This window comes from Triturus cristatus, chromosome 1_1, assembly GCF_964204655.1.
Source record: "Triturus cristatus chromosome 1_1, aTriCri1.1, whole genome shotgun sequence".
In the NCBI taxonomy this organism is placed as follows: Eukaryota; Metazoa; Chordata; class Amphibia; order Caudata; family Salamandridae; genus Triturus; species Triturus cristatus.
Window position 1 is genome coordinate 678,356,931 of NC_140579.1, and position 15,627 is coordinate 678,372,557.

General features: G+C 45.6%; 1 pseudogene; it reads right to left on the reverse strand.

Annotated features, from left to right (window-relative positions):
• Window positions 1-2,429: 2,429 nt before the first annotated feature.
• The window catches only part of LOC146870876 (uncharacterized), a 219,927-nt pseudogene continuing 206,729 nt past the window's right edge, over window positions 2,430-15,627 (reverse strand).

Consider the following 15,627-nt stretch of genomic DNA (forward strand, 5'->3'; position numbering starts at 1 on the left):
CCCCATTTTTGCAATATCGTCATCAATTCCTTAACTTGCAACTTTCTCCCAGACACGTTCTTATTTTCTAAACCCTTATCAGAAAACTCTGCTCTATAAGGTATTTGCAGAACCTTGGATCTTCCCACATCGATTCCTATTTCTAAAGCAAGATTCATTGATTTCTCATGAAATATTTTTGTGTTCCGAGTTACACTTCTGCAAATGAACAGCAATTCTTCCTCATTGAAGGTATTCAACCTTTCCAACCCTACATTTCCTGCTATCATCTCTTCCAATTCTACTCTTAGTTTGAAAACATCTAGTATCTTAGGTGGGGGATTGGGTTTTTCAATATCTTGTGTCCATCTTTCTAATTCTTCTGGTGTTATTAGTGTGGCACTCTTTGTTCCGGTGGATGTCTCAATTCGCAACTCTTTTGAACTACCTCGTATGACTCTTCTGGGTGTGTCATTTATTTGTCTTCTTATCAGCAAGTCCATTAAGGAAATTATTGACTCAAAAATCACTAGCTTGGTCATCGACTATTATTTTTCTTTTTCCAGGTTCTATGGTTGGTGTGGTCATGACGGGAGTTTTAGGACAGTTTGATTTATCTCCGTACAACGGGACAACAGGACCTATAGTTACAGGTATAGTTAGAGCTTCAGGATGGGCGTTTAACTGTGTTATCTTCTGTATTAATTCTTCTTTATTTTTATTTATTGCCTATCTTTCCTTTTCTTGGAGTACTCTTTCCACTGTTCCATCATGTACTACTTGTGGCACCAAGGGTGTCTCTAGGAGTGGAGCGCTTGGGGTAATTCTACTTGGCCCTTCCTGATATGGTGGAAGACTTTTCATTAATATCTCATCTAAATAATCTTCATCAGAGTCTCCTCCACCTGTCATTAAGTGTTCTGTACATTCACCTCCTGTCTGTTCATCAACCATTAATACAGGATATAATCCCTTGGTTAACATGGCTTGTCTCCATTGTTTCATTTGTTTCTCTTGAGTTTCACGCGGAAATTTTGGGTAGAAATTACTCAAATTCCTGTTACACCTTGGTCTATCTCGTTCAAATGCCTCAGTTTCCCATTCTTCTAATGCCTCATACTGAGTCAACCTAGGTCTGGGTTCTCATTCATTCATTCTTGTATGTAGATTATGTAAAATTGTCCCATTAAAGTTCCATATTCTGGGAAAGCCAAAATTCCATCATCCTTTGTGTATTCAATATAATTTTCTAACCATACACAAGTATGATAACCTCTCTCTACCATCATGTAAGATGCAGGATTTTTCAGAGGAGGAATGAGAATTCCTTCTCTAGTTTTAATGGGCTTACCTTTTTTGAAATAGTTCTTTATTTTCTGCAAAAACAACATTTTTCTTTTCTCACCATACATTTTCCGTGATCTACCTCTTAAGTATTGCTGGTAAGCAAACCCTAAATAGTTTCTATCTGGGCGACTGCCAGTTACTGTGGGATCGTACATACACAATCCATTGTCTATTATTATTATTATTCTTGGGACTTCTATGTTTATAGTTACTCAATCTTTTCCTCCAATACTAACGCGTCTCTTATTTTCCTATCCAATCAGAACTCAACTTTACTCTGTGCGTTTAGCCAATGCTAGCGCAGCTTTTAAGTGATGTCAGTATCACTCCTTTCTACTGACCCCTCCTTTACAAAACTTGCGTAAGTCACACACCCTCTGTCCTACCAATCCCAGCGCGGCTCTTTGTGACGTCAGTGCAGCACCCGCAACTGACCCCTCCTTTATAAGGTAATGTGTAACTTAAATTTCTCAGTATTTTGTACGTATCTTGCATAAATCGACAACATAAAACATTTGCCACTGTGTCAGTTTCTCTAAATTCCAAAGAATAGTCAGTTTTCTTTTACTGCGAGTAAAACTTTTCCGCCTACTCTTCACTCAAGCATCAGAGAACCTGCTACTCCTTCGGTATTACCCTTTCTAGGTGATATAAAACCAAAGTTTCACCAACGACCTCTTTAGCTACCAATTACTCTCATTTACATACAGAAAATAATTCCTAAAACAGTGCTTCTAGTTTTACCTAACTTTCCGCACTTTTCTTGAATCCTGACAAGTAACCTCACTGCAGTATGGTTTCCATTCACTATCCGCTATTCAATATTCCCGGGAACTTCAGACAACATGAATAACGATGATGACAACAACAAATGTTAATGCATATATTAATAATTTCAATTACAATATTTTCAATTACCATTATTCCCTACCTAACTAACTAGAACCTAACAATCCTCTGCTACCAAGCAAAACTGATGGAGCGCAGGTCACCAGCTCTGGTCACTCATACATCTAAATACTCACCTGGGCTTAAACCACATTCTCACTGTATGCTAGTAAACCCTGCTGGCATCAATTTTGTGTAAATTACCTGTAACTTTGTTAATCACCTTTACCAAGTCTTACCAATTTAATAGTAATGTTTCCTTTCCTCAATGAATCAGGTTGCTGAGGCAGAAATATACTAATAATTTCATAGCAAACTAAATGATCAATGATGACGGTACCTGAAAGGGAAGAAAAAGGGGGAAAAAGGATAGCAAAGGCATAAAGGACAGATTTTCTAATTATATTTACCTATTGGTCAAGATGAACCCAACTCCGTAATGGTGGGAGCCAGAAAAGAATCTCCAAAGCAGGTCACAGGTAGAGGAACAGGCAGATTCATATCTGGAAGGATATCTTCTTCTAAAGTAAAACGCCTGCGTTGCACCCCTCTCTGACACTACTCTCCTCGGGTGTCCTGTTTCAGCAATCTCTCTAGATGAATAGATTTATCGATCGGTATCTCAAACTCTCAGATAGAGTTTCTGGCAGCAGCAGGGTCTGAGACAGCGTCTCGGACAAGAACCGGAGCAGCATACGCGTTGGGTCAGTGACGAGTCGGAATGACAGATCTGATGAGGTTTCTAGCTATCTTACCTCAATTATATTGTTCTTGATTAGTTTACCACCCCCCCAAGTATCAATTCTTATGCCTTCCCTTATTCTGATTGATTGGGATGAGGAGGTGAGTTCATCACACCACCTAGAATGTTAACATTTTCTCCATGGACCATTGTCTATGTGCCCGCCCCTTAATTTTCTTTTCCCATAGCTTTATTCCCACACGCATTTCACTTTACTCAGTAAATTAAACATTTTATTCAACATTGTTGCTGTTGCTGGGGTCATCAGTTGAATTTCCCATGCTTCTTCATTCAAGGTGTCCTTGGCTGAGTGACACCGGTGCCGTCATTGTTTTCAGCCAATCTTTATGAGCATGCGCGTAGTTGGGATTCAAGTCATCCTCCGAGGCCCAAGTAAGAAGTATTAATAAAGTCAGAAAAAGACACGTTAAAACACAGAAAGAAATGATTTCACTGTATACCACTTATCTCTACTCTATCCCCATTTACTTATTTAAATCTTTTGCATTAGTGTTTAATACAACTTACGAGGTTTAGTTTATCAGCAGCAGGTGCATTAGCATGTGAGTTCGAAGCAGCTATTTTTAGTGCCATTGCGCAGCTGCAAAAGTTTCCCACCAAAAGCGACAGAGTCATATTACGTAGATGCAGTAGACGCATGCGCAATAGAAATCCTGCGTTTTGTCGGCCATTTTAGGATATTCAAGTTATGGGTTAGTAATGCCCATAGGAAAGCTTCCCCTGGATAAAGGTGTACTTGATATATTGCAGTTTTAGTATTCACAAAACAGATTGATTACATTGTTGCATGCTATTTGAGAGGATTGAATCCAAGCAAGTTTCATTTACGAATCCTTGCTCCATCAACACTCTGGACTTTGCTGGACTTCATTTGGGCCCGATTTCATCTACCTCTCAGTCTGAAGCATCGTCTGTGTCCGTGCACCAAAGAGGCTCCGTGCAGGACCTGTGGAGCATCAAGAACTGAAGATATCTCCCTTGGAGTGAAGGAGTCACTCCCTGCAACCGCAGGCACCACATTATGACTGACTGGTCTGCTGATCCTGAGCTCCTAAAGACTCCGAAGGCTCCAGCAACACAGGAGGTAGGTTTCTACATCCATCAAGGTCTGAGCTACCCTCTCACCAAGTTTGAAGCCAGAATCCCTTGTGGGGGCTGCAATACCCATGCCCCTGTGCACTGCAATCATTTGCAAGTGCATATGCTTGTTGGCATTTCCAGAGCAAGTGCATTGGGCTCCAAGTAGCCCCAACCTCTGGCACCATTTCCTACCAGGAACTCTGGCCTCCTCACAACGAGTGCTCAATGGGCTGCTGCTTTGTTAAATCGCTTGAGGTCCTCTCGCAACTCCTGTGTCTCCGGCCAGTGGGTCCATTTGAGGGTCAACTTTTCTTTTCTTGGGCTCCCCTGATTGCTCCGGGCCTGTCCTAACTCCCGTGTGTTTGATGAGTCTCCTGGACCTTGCTGATCCAAACCGTAACCTTCTTTGATCTCCTGTATGGGTTGTTGTTGCCAAGGCTTGTTGGTGCTCCAGCCAGATACCGACCCCTCAGTACTTGACGTCCTTTGTGGGACAGCTCGTTTCCAGCTCCTGGTCATCCTCAACATCTCCTGGTTCCAGTGGCTGCAGAGTCAACAACCTCCTCAATGCACCTGAAGCACCCAACATCGGTGGGCATTCGTCTACCGAGCCCCTGGTCACTCCAGAGTGACCCAGACTCTGTCCCCTCTGCTTTCGGGTACTCTTCAACAAGAATACACCTTTGGATTCCACTGGACACTTGTCTTCCTTCCAGCAGTGGCTCTTCTTCCAAGTCCTCCATTGAGTTCAAAGGTTTTTTCTGACACCATTTCAGACCTATGCACCTGGCTTCCCTGGGATAGGTAATTCTGGTACTATGGTATGCACGGGTGGGGTGGCTCTCCAAACTCCTAACTTCCACGGGATATCCTTGAAGTCCACTGGGAAGGGTTCTTAATTTCTATAACCGCGACTCTCCCATAGAATTGTACGGAGCACGCTGTTGTGTTCCGACACTGCACCCGTCCTCCGTGGGGTCCCTACTTACTCACCTTGGGTGGTTCCTTGGGGTCCCATTGATTCTACATCGTCTAGACACTGTCTTGACTCGAGTTGTGGTTCTTATACCACTATTTTAGTATATGGTTTGGTCTCCCCCTGGAGCCCACTGTATATTAGTGCTATTTACTATTATTTCTGTGCTACAGTATTGTGTGCCTTGTGATTATCTTTGTGTAGAAGATACTTTATCGTACTAAAGAGTGTTATATCGATAAATACATATAACTACCGTGTGGTTCTCCTTTCATTTAACCAATACTATACGGTTGCATTCTGGTAAAACAAGCTGCTTCACATTCCTTCAAGACTAAGCCTGAAGGCTGCTCTCCACAGCTACAACTTGGATAGCTTTCTAAGGTTATCTTTGACCTCTTAAATCACCATAAGGGTTGTTTGGACTGGTACAGGGTGCCCACTTTAAGTAGTGGACAGCATAACATCATATACCAGGCCAACTTCTCACACTGGCAACGTGTCAATCCTATTTCTACATCATATAGTTCTCCTTGAGCTCCATCATCCGCAGGCTGCTTGCATAAACCTGACCTTACAGCCACGGGTGGCACCTTTTTTTTCTCGCAAAAAAGCCATTTGCTTACATTTTGCTGTTTACTTGGGCCAAGGGCTAATAGGTGAAACAGAATTTTTTAATAATCCTTAGTATTCTTTTGCAACATGACAAGTTTCACTATCTTTGCTTTAATAATCATTTATACATAATATAAACAGCTCTCAAATGCTTTTTAAGTAATTTCCATGTTTGACTGATTTAGGCCAATCTTTCAAAAAGGAAAAATACAGCATTCCACTGCTTTTCTCAGTTTGTTTGGTGGTATGGATATAAAAATACAGGCCAGGATGATAAAATATAAGCCAAGCGACAACCATGCGTACAGCGCAAAATGAAACCCCCATAGCATCTGTATGAAAACAGTTTGATATTGACCATGTGGTTTCCAGTGGGCAGATACAGTGGCTCCATTGTCTGCTGCTAAGTTGCAAGGCAGTATCCCTGGATGTTGTGTGCAGAGTGCCTGAATACTTTGATGGCACTCCTTGTATAAAAGATGTAGTTTTGCTGCTGAATTTCCCTTCTATGCCACCCCAAAGCCTCTTGTGCTTCCTGTGATGGCCTGTTGTCTCAGAGCTACCCTTCCTTGAGATCTCAAATTTCCAGGTATTTTTGTGGTGTGCGTTTTGGTACTTGTAGAGTCTGAAAGTGTACAAGGAGCAGAACATATGGGATGTGTGTCGGTGACGCTTGCATTGCTGATGCCTGGGGTTCGACTAGGAGGCGGTGTGCATGTATGAGAGAAGCTCGCACAGTTGCTGTCAATGTTGATCCAGCAGTGTGCATTGTTCTTGCATGTGCTAAAACCATTGTGTGTGTGAGAATATCCTGCACTGATGCCAGCTGCTAGGAAGCATAACAAGGCAGACATGATAAACAAGGCCACTACATCATTGGCCTCTTTGTTGACATTGAAAAAACCCCACATATATTTATTTCGTATTTCATTCTCAGTTTGCAAAACTCAGCAGCCATGCTGAGAATTCTGATGCTGTCCCACTGAAGATATAGCAATCTTTTCAACAGCGCTGGTACTTACTGCCTGTTTCATGATCTAGGAGCCATTCTGCGGAATGTTGACCTAGCGTCTCACTTCAGTAAAGTATTGCGTACAAAAATATCCCCAGGGGTACAGAAGTATAAAAATCTGAAAGGCCTTAAAATCTGAACGAGGCATTTTGACTGGTTGCTAATCGATGACCTAATGCTGGATTGTGAACAAGTGACCCAAGAGCCTAGTGTTGGTGCTTGTAATTTAATGTAGATGGCAAAGGCCTTAACTACTTTTGCTTAGTTGCACTAGCCACAATAATGTGTAATCTGTGGTTTATTTCATAGCACGTCAGAGGTATAATAATGTTCTCTTTAGGATTTGATCAATTACATGCGTAACTGCACAGATACATTTTTATGATTGTATTTGTATTGTAATTTCATTTATGTAGTCTTTATTACCCCTGAGGAGGAGTTGAAGCGCTTTTTTGGGGAGTTGCATGCTACTCCAGAACCCATAAAGGATTAGTGGTGAATTAGTATAGTGAAATATGAAAGTAATTTGAGTGGTGGATATGGTAGTCAGTTAATTGGATTGAGAAGGCTAGTGGAGGGATAGAAGAGAGAAAAGGTTTGCATTTATATAGTGCTTGCTACCCTTGATGAAGTGTTGAAGCGCTTTTTCAGCAAGTAGCACACTACTCTGGAACCCATACAGGGTTAGTGGTGAATTAGTATAGTGAAATATGAAATTATTTTGAGTGGTGGACATTTTTGTCTGTGATTTGCATTGAAAAGGATAGTGGAGGAATAGAAGAGGAAAGGAAGAGGAAAGGATTTAGAATGTCTTTTTTTTGGAGCTCATAGCAGTAGGAGGAGTCTTGGGATGAGTAAAATGGTCAGAGGGAAAGGTTAAGAAAGGCTTGTTTGCAAGATCTGAATAATAAAGAGGTATGGGATGATGCAAGGCAGGGTAGAGTAGGGAAAGGGTTATATTGGAGATCATAGTAGTGGTATGGGGTTTGGGATGAAGGAGATGCTTCCACCCATGGATTTTGACACATTCCCAGATCTATTAAAACTTATAAACCTGGGAATGCACCTGATGAGGCATAACTAAAAGAAATATCTTTATTTCTCCTATTTGCATGTGTCCTGCAGCACACATGGAAAGAGGAAAATGCCTCTAAGAATTGCTTTTGTGCAGGACGGTGTTCCTTCCTGCACAAAAACAATCTTACTTGTAACGCAGGCACTCTTGCATTATGTTGCAAGGGTGTCTGCGTTGATGCTAGGCTGCACACAGTGGGGCAGCGGAAGGAGAGAGCAGAAATGCTCTATGTCATTGTAAATATGGAGCCTTTCTGCTCTCTCTCTTTCACTCAACACAACACAGCAACTTGACTTGCTGTCCTACATTTTGTGGAAGATTAGTAAATATGCCTCTATGTATCTTCTGTGCAAAGCGAAAGTCGTTGTCCATATATATAATATGGAGATGAACTATACAACTTAAATATTCCGAATACACTGAGACCTTCCTATTTGAAGTCAAATCAGCATTGTGCAAAAGTGGCACTGTTGAAGCAATATTTTCTGTTCCATCAACAACAACAAAAACCTTTGCCAGATGAAAGAATCTGAGGCTGTTAGAGAGGCATCATTTAACATATGGTATTTGCTTGCCAAACATAAAAATAACATTTACAGAGGTCAAGCCTGTTAAGAAATGTTTTCTTTCCACAGACAAATGTTGTTTGCAATCTATACCAGCAAAGCCATCATCATGAAAAAACAGTGCTCTTCGACTGCCAGATACAAATTGTGCTTGAAGAATAGAGGGAACGGGTAAAATGTCCCAGAGCAGATGATCTACGCAGTAGAAGGGTTATTTTTCGGCATTGCTATAGATTAGTGTTATGTATACACATGGTGTTGTAGATGTTATATATACATATTACATAGCCCTAAGATGTTTCATAGCCTTTGTATAGGAAATGTTTATCTTAGAGTTTTGTGAAGGTTCTTCTGCTTGGTGTGTGATTCTAGAATCCTCCTGGGGACAGTTACCAGGGGACCTATTTACATGCAGACCTGGTTGCACTGTGCTGTAATCAATAAAGAAGTTTTTATAATAATGGAGTGTTGATTTAACAATGAGTTCACAGATATAGGCAATGTGGCCCAGTTATTAGTTTGGGTGAGTAGTTGAGAAGATCTCCTGTACCTTTTACCACTACATGGTCACACAAGAGGAGACCATTAATGACTGTCAGCACATCTGCACCCAGGGCACCCTGCAATCCCTCCAACTTTCATCTGCAACTTGTTCGAAGTGCACGACATGGCATTAAACAAACTTGTAACTGTCACAATACATGGACCCTCCATAGTAGGTCGTGAGAGAGGCTTTGTGTCCGTGTTAAAAAAGGTCACAGGACATACCTTCATAGGCTGTCACTGCATCATCCACCATAAAGCTCTGTGTGCAAAAATAAAGTAAGGAGAACTGAATAATATAATGAAGCTTGTCATGAAAACTGTTAATTTTAATGTGCCAGCACCTTGAGCCATAGACCAATTAAAGAACATCTGCAGGATGTCAAAACTCAATTTATAGATTTTTTGCAGCATAGTATGATTGTTATGCAAAGCGAAAGTTCTGAGAAGTTCCTAGCTTAACTTCCTGAATATGACCAGTTTCTAAACCCCAAGGACTAAGCCCCTAAGCCCAGGACTGAAGGATGTAAAATGGCTTAGCATGCACCATTTTATTTCTGATAAATTCTCACACATTTCAATGCACTCAATTTGTTACTTCAATGAAAGCAACAGCTTGTGTTCTCTACGATAAATGATGTTCATACATTTTAAAAGTAAACCTATCCTATTCAGAGAGCACTTGCAAGATGTGGATTGCACTCACTTTCCAAAACTGCAGAACTTGACTCAGAACTTTAAAATGTGCTGTCAATGCTAAACCTGGCAACTTCAGTCCGTAGTCAAGCCCGGCAGACCTCGTCAAATGCCTCCCGATCTTGTCCAAGAATTAATGCTAACCACATGGCCAATCATCACCCTAGAAGAAACCGCTACCAGGGTGAAGTTCATCCAGACAGGGAGAGAGGGTAGTCAGGAGGACCTGGAGCCTGGAAGAATGGCCCAGGTACCTGGTAAAGAAAGGAAGTGCAAGGGACATTGGAAACCTGCTCCTGAAACTCCCACAGTCAGGGAGGAGGCTGACCCTGAGGGGGACGCCCCAGAGCCTACAGGGGAGGATGCTACTGCCCTGGGGAACCTACCTGAGCTGGCCATTTGGCAGAAGGAAGGGGGACCCATCAGACAGACTTCTGCAAGGAAAGAGGGAATGCCCTACTCTAGTGGGCCTAAAGCAGCAGGCCTAGGCCCAGGCACCTGACAACACTTCTGGTGATCACCTGATTTATTGAGGGAATGAACTCCTGTATAGTGAGCCTAAGGTTACTGAGCCAGGCAAAACCTGTGTGTTGGTGGTCCTACAGTGATACAAGGCCTTCCTACCGGAGTTGGCTCATGATGTAGCCCTGGCAGGTCATTTGGGGCTGAACAAGAACTTTGACAGGCTTGTCACCGACTTTTACTGGCCTTAAATGAGGAGGGCATCAGATGCGTTCTGCTGGTCCTTTCCTACCTGCCAAGCCAGTGGTGAATCATGAGGGAAGCGCAAGGCTCACCTGCAACTTTTCCCTGTCATTGGCACTCCCTTTGAAAGGGTGGACATCGACATTATTGGGCTTCTGGACCCCAAGACAGCCATGGTCAACAGGTTCATCCTGGTCTTGGTGGACCATGGCATCTGGTAACCGGGGGCTACCCTCTGAAAGACAGTGACTGCGCCCGGAATGGCCAAGGCACAGATGGGAATCTTTACCCATGCGGTTTACCCCACAGTGGTACCAACTTCATGTCATGATAAATGAAGGTCATGTGGAAGGAGTGTGGGGTAACCTAAAAGTTATCCACTCCTTTCCACCCTAAACTAATGGGCTTGTTGAGAGATTTAACAGCAGCCTAAAAGGCATGATGATGGGCCTATCAGATCCTGTGAGGCAGAAGTGAAATGTCCTCCTGCCAAGCCTGTTTGCCTACAGGAGGTATGCAGAAGGGGGTTGAATTCAGCCCTTGAATGCCTGTACAGGCAGACTGTGAGAAGACCTTTCAATCTGGTGAAGGAGGCCTTCCTAGGAAGGCCCCCAAGGATGTGGTCAGCTGCATGCTGGCACTCCATAACCAAGTTATGAAGTGCTTATGTAAGAAAGCACAGGAAAATCTATGAAGCCATACAAGAGGACATGAAACGGTGGTATGACCAGAATGCACTCTGGTTGAGTTTCAGCCTAGCCACAAAGTCGTCTAGGCCTTATAGGTGAGAGAGCGCAAGAGTGATGTCACCTACTTGGTGGACCTCAAGACTCCCAGGAACCCTATATGGGCCCTACATGTGAATCGCCTCAAGCCCCAATTTGAGAGGTCTGAGTTGACCATGCTCCTAGTAACGGGTGATTGAGTGGAGGAGAGTGAACCACTCCCCGACCTCCTTTCTTTCAAGGAGCAGGATGGGTCAGTGGAGGGTGTCAGCTTCTCCCCTACTCTGACCCTAGAACAACAGAGAGACTGCTGCCAGTTGTTAGGGCAATTTGCTTCTTTATTCTCCCTTACCCCAGGATTCACTACATGGTGTAGGCATGTAATAGACACTTGGGACAGCATGCCTGTGAAGAGTAAAATCTGCAGTCTTACTGATAAGGTGAGAGCCAGCATTAGGGAGGAGGCTTCCAAGATGTTGGAGTTTGGATTATTGAGCCCTCAAACAGCCCTTGGTCCAGCCCAGTGATGGTGGTCCACAAGGCTGCTCCTCCAGATGTCACTCTAGAATTTAGGTTCCGTGTGGCCAATTGTGGGCTAAATGCAGTCGCCAAGACTGATGCACACCCCATCCCCACAGCTGACAAGCTCATGGATCGGGTAGGAACTGCCATGTTCCTCAGCACATTTGATTTAAAATCTGGGTACTGGCTGATTACCTTGACAAAGGGGGGCAAAGAGAGGTCGCGTTCTCTACCCTAGAAGGACACTTCCAGTCCAGCTAATGCCCTTTGGGTTCAAGAACACCACTGCCACCATCCAGAGGTTGGTCAACCAGGTCCTCGCTGGGTTGGAGAACTTCAGTGGACAGCTGGACAACATTGCAGTCTACAGTTCTAGCTGGGAGGCCCGCATACGCCACCTCAGACAAGTGCTACAAGCTCTGCAAAGGGCAGGTCTGACTATCAAGGGCAGTAAGTGCCATATAGGGCAGGGTTCAGTGGTCTACTTGGGTCACGAGGTGGGAGGAGGCAAGGTGCAGCTGTTAACCGGTTCCCACTAGAAAAGGAAGAACTGCGTATTATGATAACAGGACATCGGAATGCAGGGACTGCGTCCATCTGCACCATCAGAAACTGTTAGCCCAGTTCCTAGCTAGCTCACAGTCACATGAACCCCTAATCTGACCAGGGTAGCAGATGATTTTGACAACCTCGAACATGGCCTCTGATCTCCAAGGGAATCGTGGAAAAAGATCTTACCCATTTCATTGTTTACTAATGCATATGCATGCCCTCTGTAAAACACAGGAATGATACAAAGAAGTTTTCACTAAATTTCTGGTAAGAGACCTGCTCTCTCCACCTGCAGCTCTGCTGTTAAGTGCTGCTGCCCTGCGCAGTGCTCTGTACAGGTAGGTGTTCGAGTCCCTCCTCCATCTGAAGGCTCCTGCCTGCGCCTCATCCCTGGTGGTCCAGTGGGAGAACCTTGCTCTTCTGCTTGTTCCACTGCTGTCTGTGCTGTATTGTGCCCATTTTTCTGTCTTTGTGTTTGTTATTGTGCCTGTGTTCCTGTCTTTTGCCTCTGTATTTTTATTGGTTATCTGTTTGCCTTGTCTCTCTCTGTTTGTCCTGTTATTTTCTGCCCGGTTCCCTTTCCCGCCGCTGCTTCCCCCCACGGGCCCTCGCCCCTGCTGCATTCCCACTCCCTCCTCCCAGCTGCGCTTCCCTCCCCCTTCCCTATTTATTGGCAGCCACTGGCGCGCCAAAGGCATGCCAAAGGCAAGCCCGTCTGCGCTCATCTGCGACCGACCAGTGCCAGGGACCCTGGTTCTCCGGCCACCCACTGCTAAGACTAAGCTGCCCTACTCGCACTCAACCCCGGAAGTAACAACAACTGCAAGCTGTCCACACCGAACACCACCCACGGCCATTTCTCCTGCCGCCACTGCCACCGAACCTTCACCACCCTCCGCACCATCACAGCCGCCGCCCCCACGCTGGACGACAACACTACTGAAGCTCTGAAGTGCATCCTCCTCAACCTGCGCTCCCTGAACAGACATGCCGTAGAGATCTGGGACCTCCTCGACACCTTCTCGCCAGACGTCGCCTTCTTCACGGAAACCTGGACCAACGCCTCCTCCACCCCGACATCGCCACCACCATTCCAGACGGCTACAAGATCTAGAGGAAGGACCACCCTAGCCGCCTAGGAGGACATGCCATTGCACACAAGAGCTTACTCCGACTCTCCACCTCCACCACAAGCGACTCCTCTACTACAAGGGACTCCTCCGCCACCACGAACACCTTCACTTCCAGATACAGAGCAGCATAAGATCCACAAAGAAGACCTTTATCTGGAACAAAATTCTCACCAACTCTGACAACTCAAAAGAACTCTTCAACATCATCCAGCAATTCACCAAGCCCCACAGCGAAGCCACAGACGTCACTCCCTCCCAAGACCTCTGCAACAGGCTTGGCGCCTACTTCCACCTGAAAATCAAAGCCCTCTACGACAACTTCAGTGAGCAGACTCTAGGAACCACCCTTTCCTCCAGCAACAACAGCCGGACCAACATCACCGTCTGGACCCCGGTTGCCACCGAAGATACCACCACTACCATGAAGAGCACCAACTCAGGAGCCCTCACGGACCCCTGCCCTCCGCACATCTTCCACAGAGCCGCTGCCTCCATTGTGCCCTAGCTACGAAGCACCATCAACACCACCTTCGAATACAGCACTTTTCCAGATGACTGGAGAAGACCAGAAGTCAAGCCCCTCTTCAAGAAACCCTCTCCAGACCCAACAGACCAGAAGAACTACTGACCCATGTCTCTCCTTCCCTTCGCAGCCAAAGTCACAGAGAAGATCATCAATGCCCAGCTGAGAAACTTAATTGAAGAAATCTCCATTCTCAACCCTCCCAATCCGGATTCTGCAGCAACCACAGCATCGAGATGGCCCTCCTCGCCGCAACAGACGACATCCGCATGCTCCTCGACGAAGGCCACACCGCAGCCCTCAGCCTACTCGACCTCTGCACAGCTTTCGACACCGTCTGCCACTGCACCCTTGCAGCCAGACTCCACTACACCGAAATACAGGAAACCACCCTCGACTGGCTCCGCTCCTTCCTCGCTTCCAGAACCCAAGGGATCAGACTCCCACCTTTCTTCTCCGAACCCACAGAGATCAACTGTGGAGTACCACAAGGGTCATCGCTCAGTCCCACACTCTTCAACATCTACATGGCCTCCCTCGCTGCCATCAGCAGACAGCATGGACTCATCATTGTATCCTACAACACCTAGCTCATCCTCTCCCTCACTAAGGACCCCAAAACCACCAGGCTCAGCTTCCAAGAAGGAATGAAAGACATAGCAACTTGGATAAGCAGCAGCTGTCTGAAACTCATATGTCCTAGTCCTGGGGCCCTCCCCCTCCGTGTGGGACAACTCCTAGTGGCCCTCTGCCCTCGGCACGCCCCCACCACCACGGACCATGCCCGAAACCTCAGCATCATACTCGACTCCCACTTCATCATGACCCGGCAGATCAACGCCGTCGCCTCCACCTGCTTCAACACCCTCCGCATCCTCCGCAAGACCTTCAAGTGGATATCCCTGATCCAGAAAGACCATCACCCACGCACTCTTAACAATCAGACTGGACTACAGGAACGCCCTCTACACCGGAATCAACAAATCCCTGCTACACAACCTCCAGACCATCCAGAACACCGTAGCCGGACTCGTCCTCGGCATCCCACGGCATGAGCACATCCTCCAACACCTGCGAGACCTCCACTGCCTCCCTGTCGAGAAGAGAGTAACCTTCAAGCTACTCACCCATGCCTACAAATCCCTCCACAACAGCGGACCCAATACCTCAATGAAAGAGTCTCCTTCCACGTACCCAAAAGGAATCTCCGCTCCACCGACCTCGCCCTGGCAGAAACCCCGCACATTCGAAGAATCAGAGCCAGTGGAAGAGCCTTCTCCTACATTGCAGCCGAAGCCTGGAACGAACTCCCAGTCAGCATTAGACACTCCCCTACTCCGCACACCTTCTGGAAGAGCCTCAAAACCTGGCTCCTCAGCTGATCCAGAGCTTCACCATCCCTCCCCCCCAGCACCTTGAGACCCTCTCGGGTGTGTAGCACGCTTTAAACCCCTTGATTAATTGATTGATTTATTGAAACAATCATAATCCTGCTGAGATTTTTTGGCAGATAAAACAAAGCAAAGTAACCAGCATTTTGAACATTATGAAAAGAATGAACAGTCCAACCATGGCAGTTTGATTTCTAAACATCTATGAATCCCTACCTTGCACTACCCCTACTCTGCGAGCATAGTGGGTGTACCCTTCTGCCCTATCTCTGAGGATAGCCTGAGACACCATACCTCAATGAGTTGGGCTTAAGTTGGATTGGAAATCCCCCTCTGCAGGATCAGCATGGAAGACCAGCAACAGCAGAGCTACATGTCGAACACGACAGTCATCCCAGGACCATTGTGGCTGGAGTGTCCCCTCTAACGCACTGAGGTACAGTGCTCCATTTACATAATAAAACTACTGTACTAGGTGTACAGCTGTGATGCAATGATATGTCTAGATGTTAGAATCTGTCTCCAAGTGGGCAAGG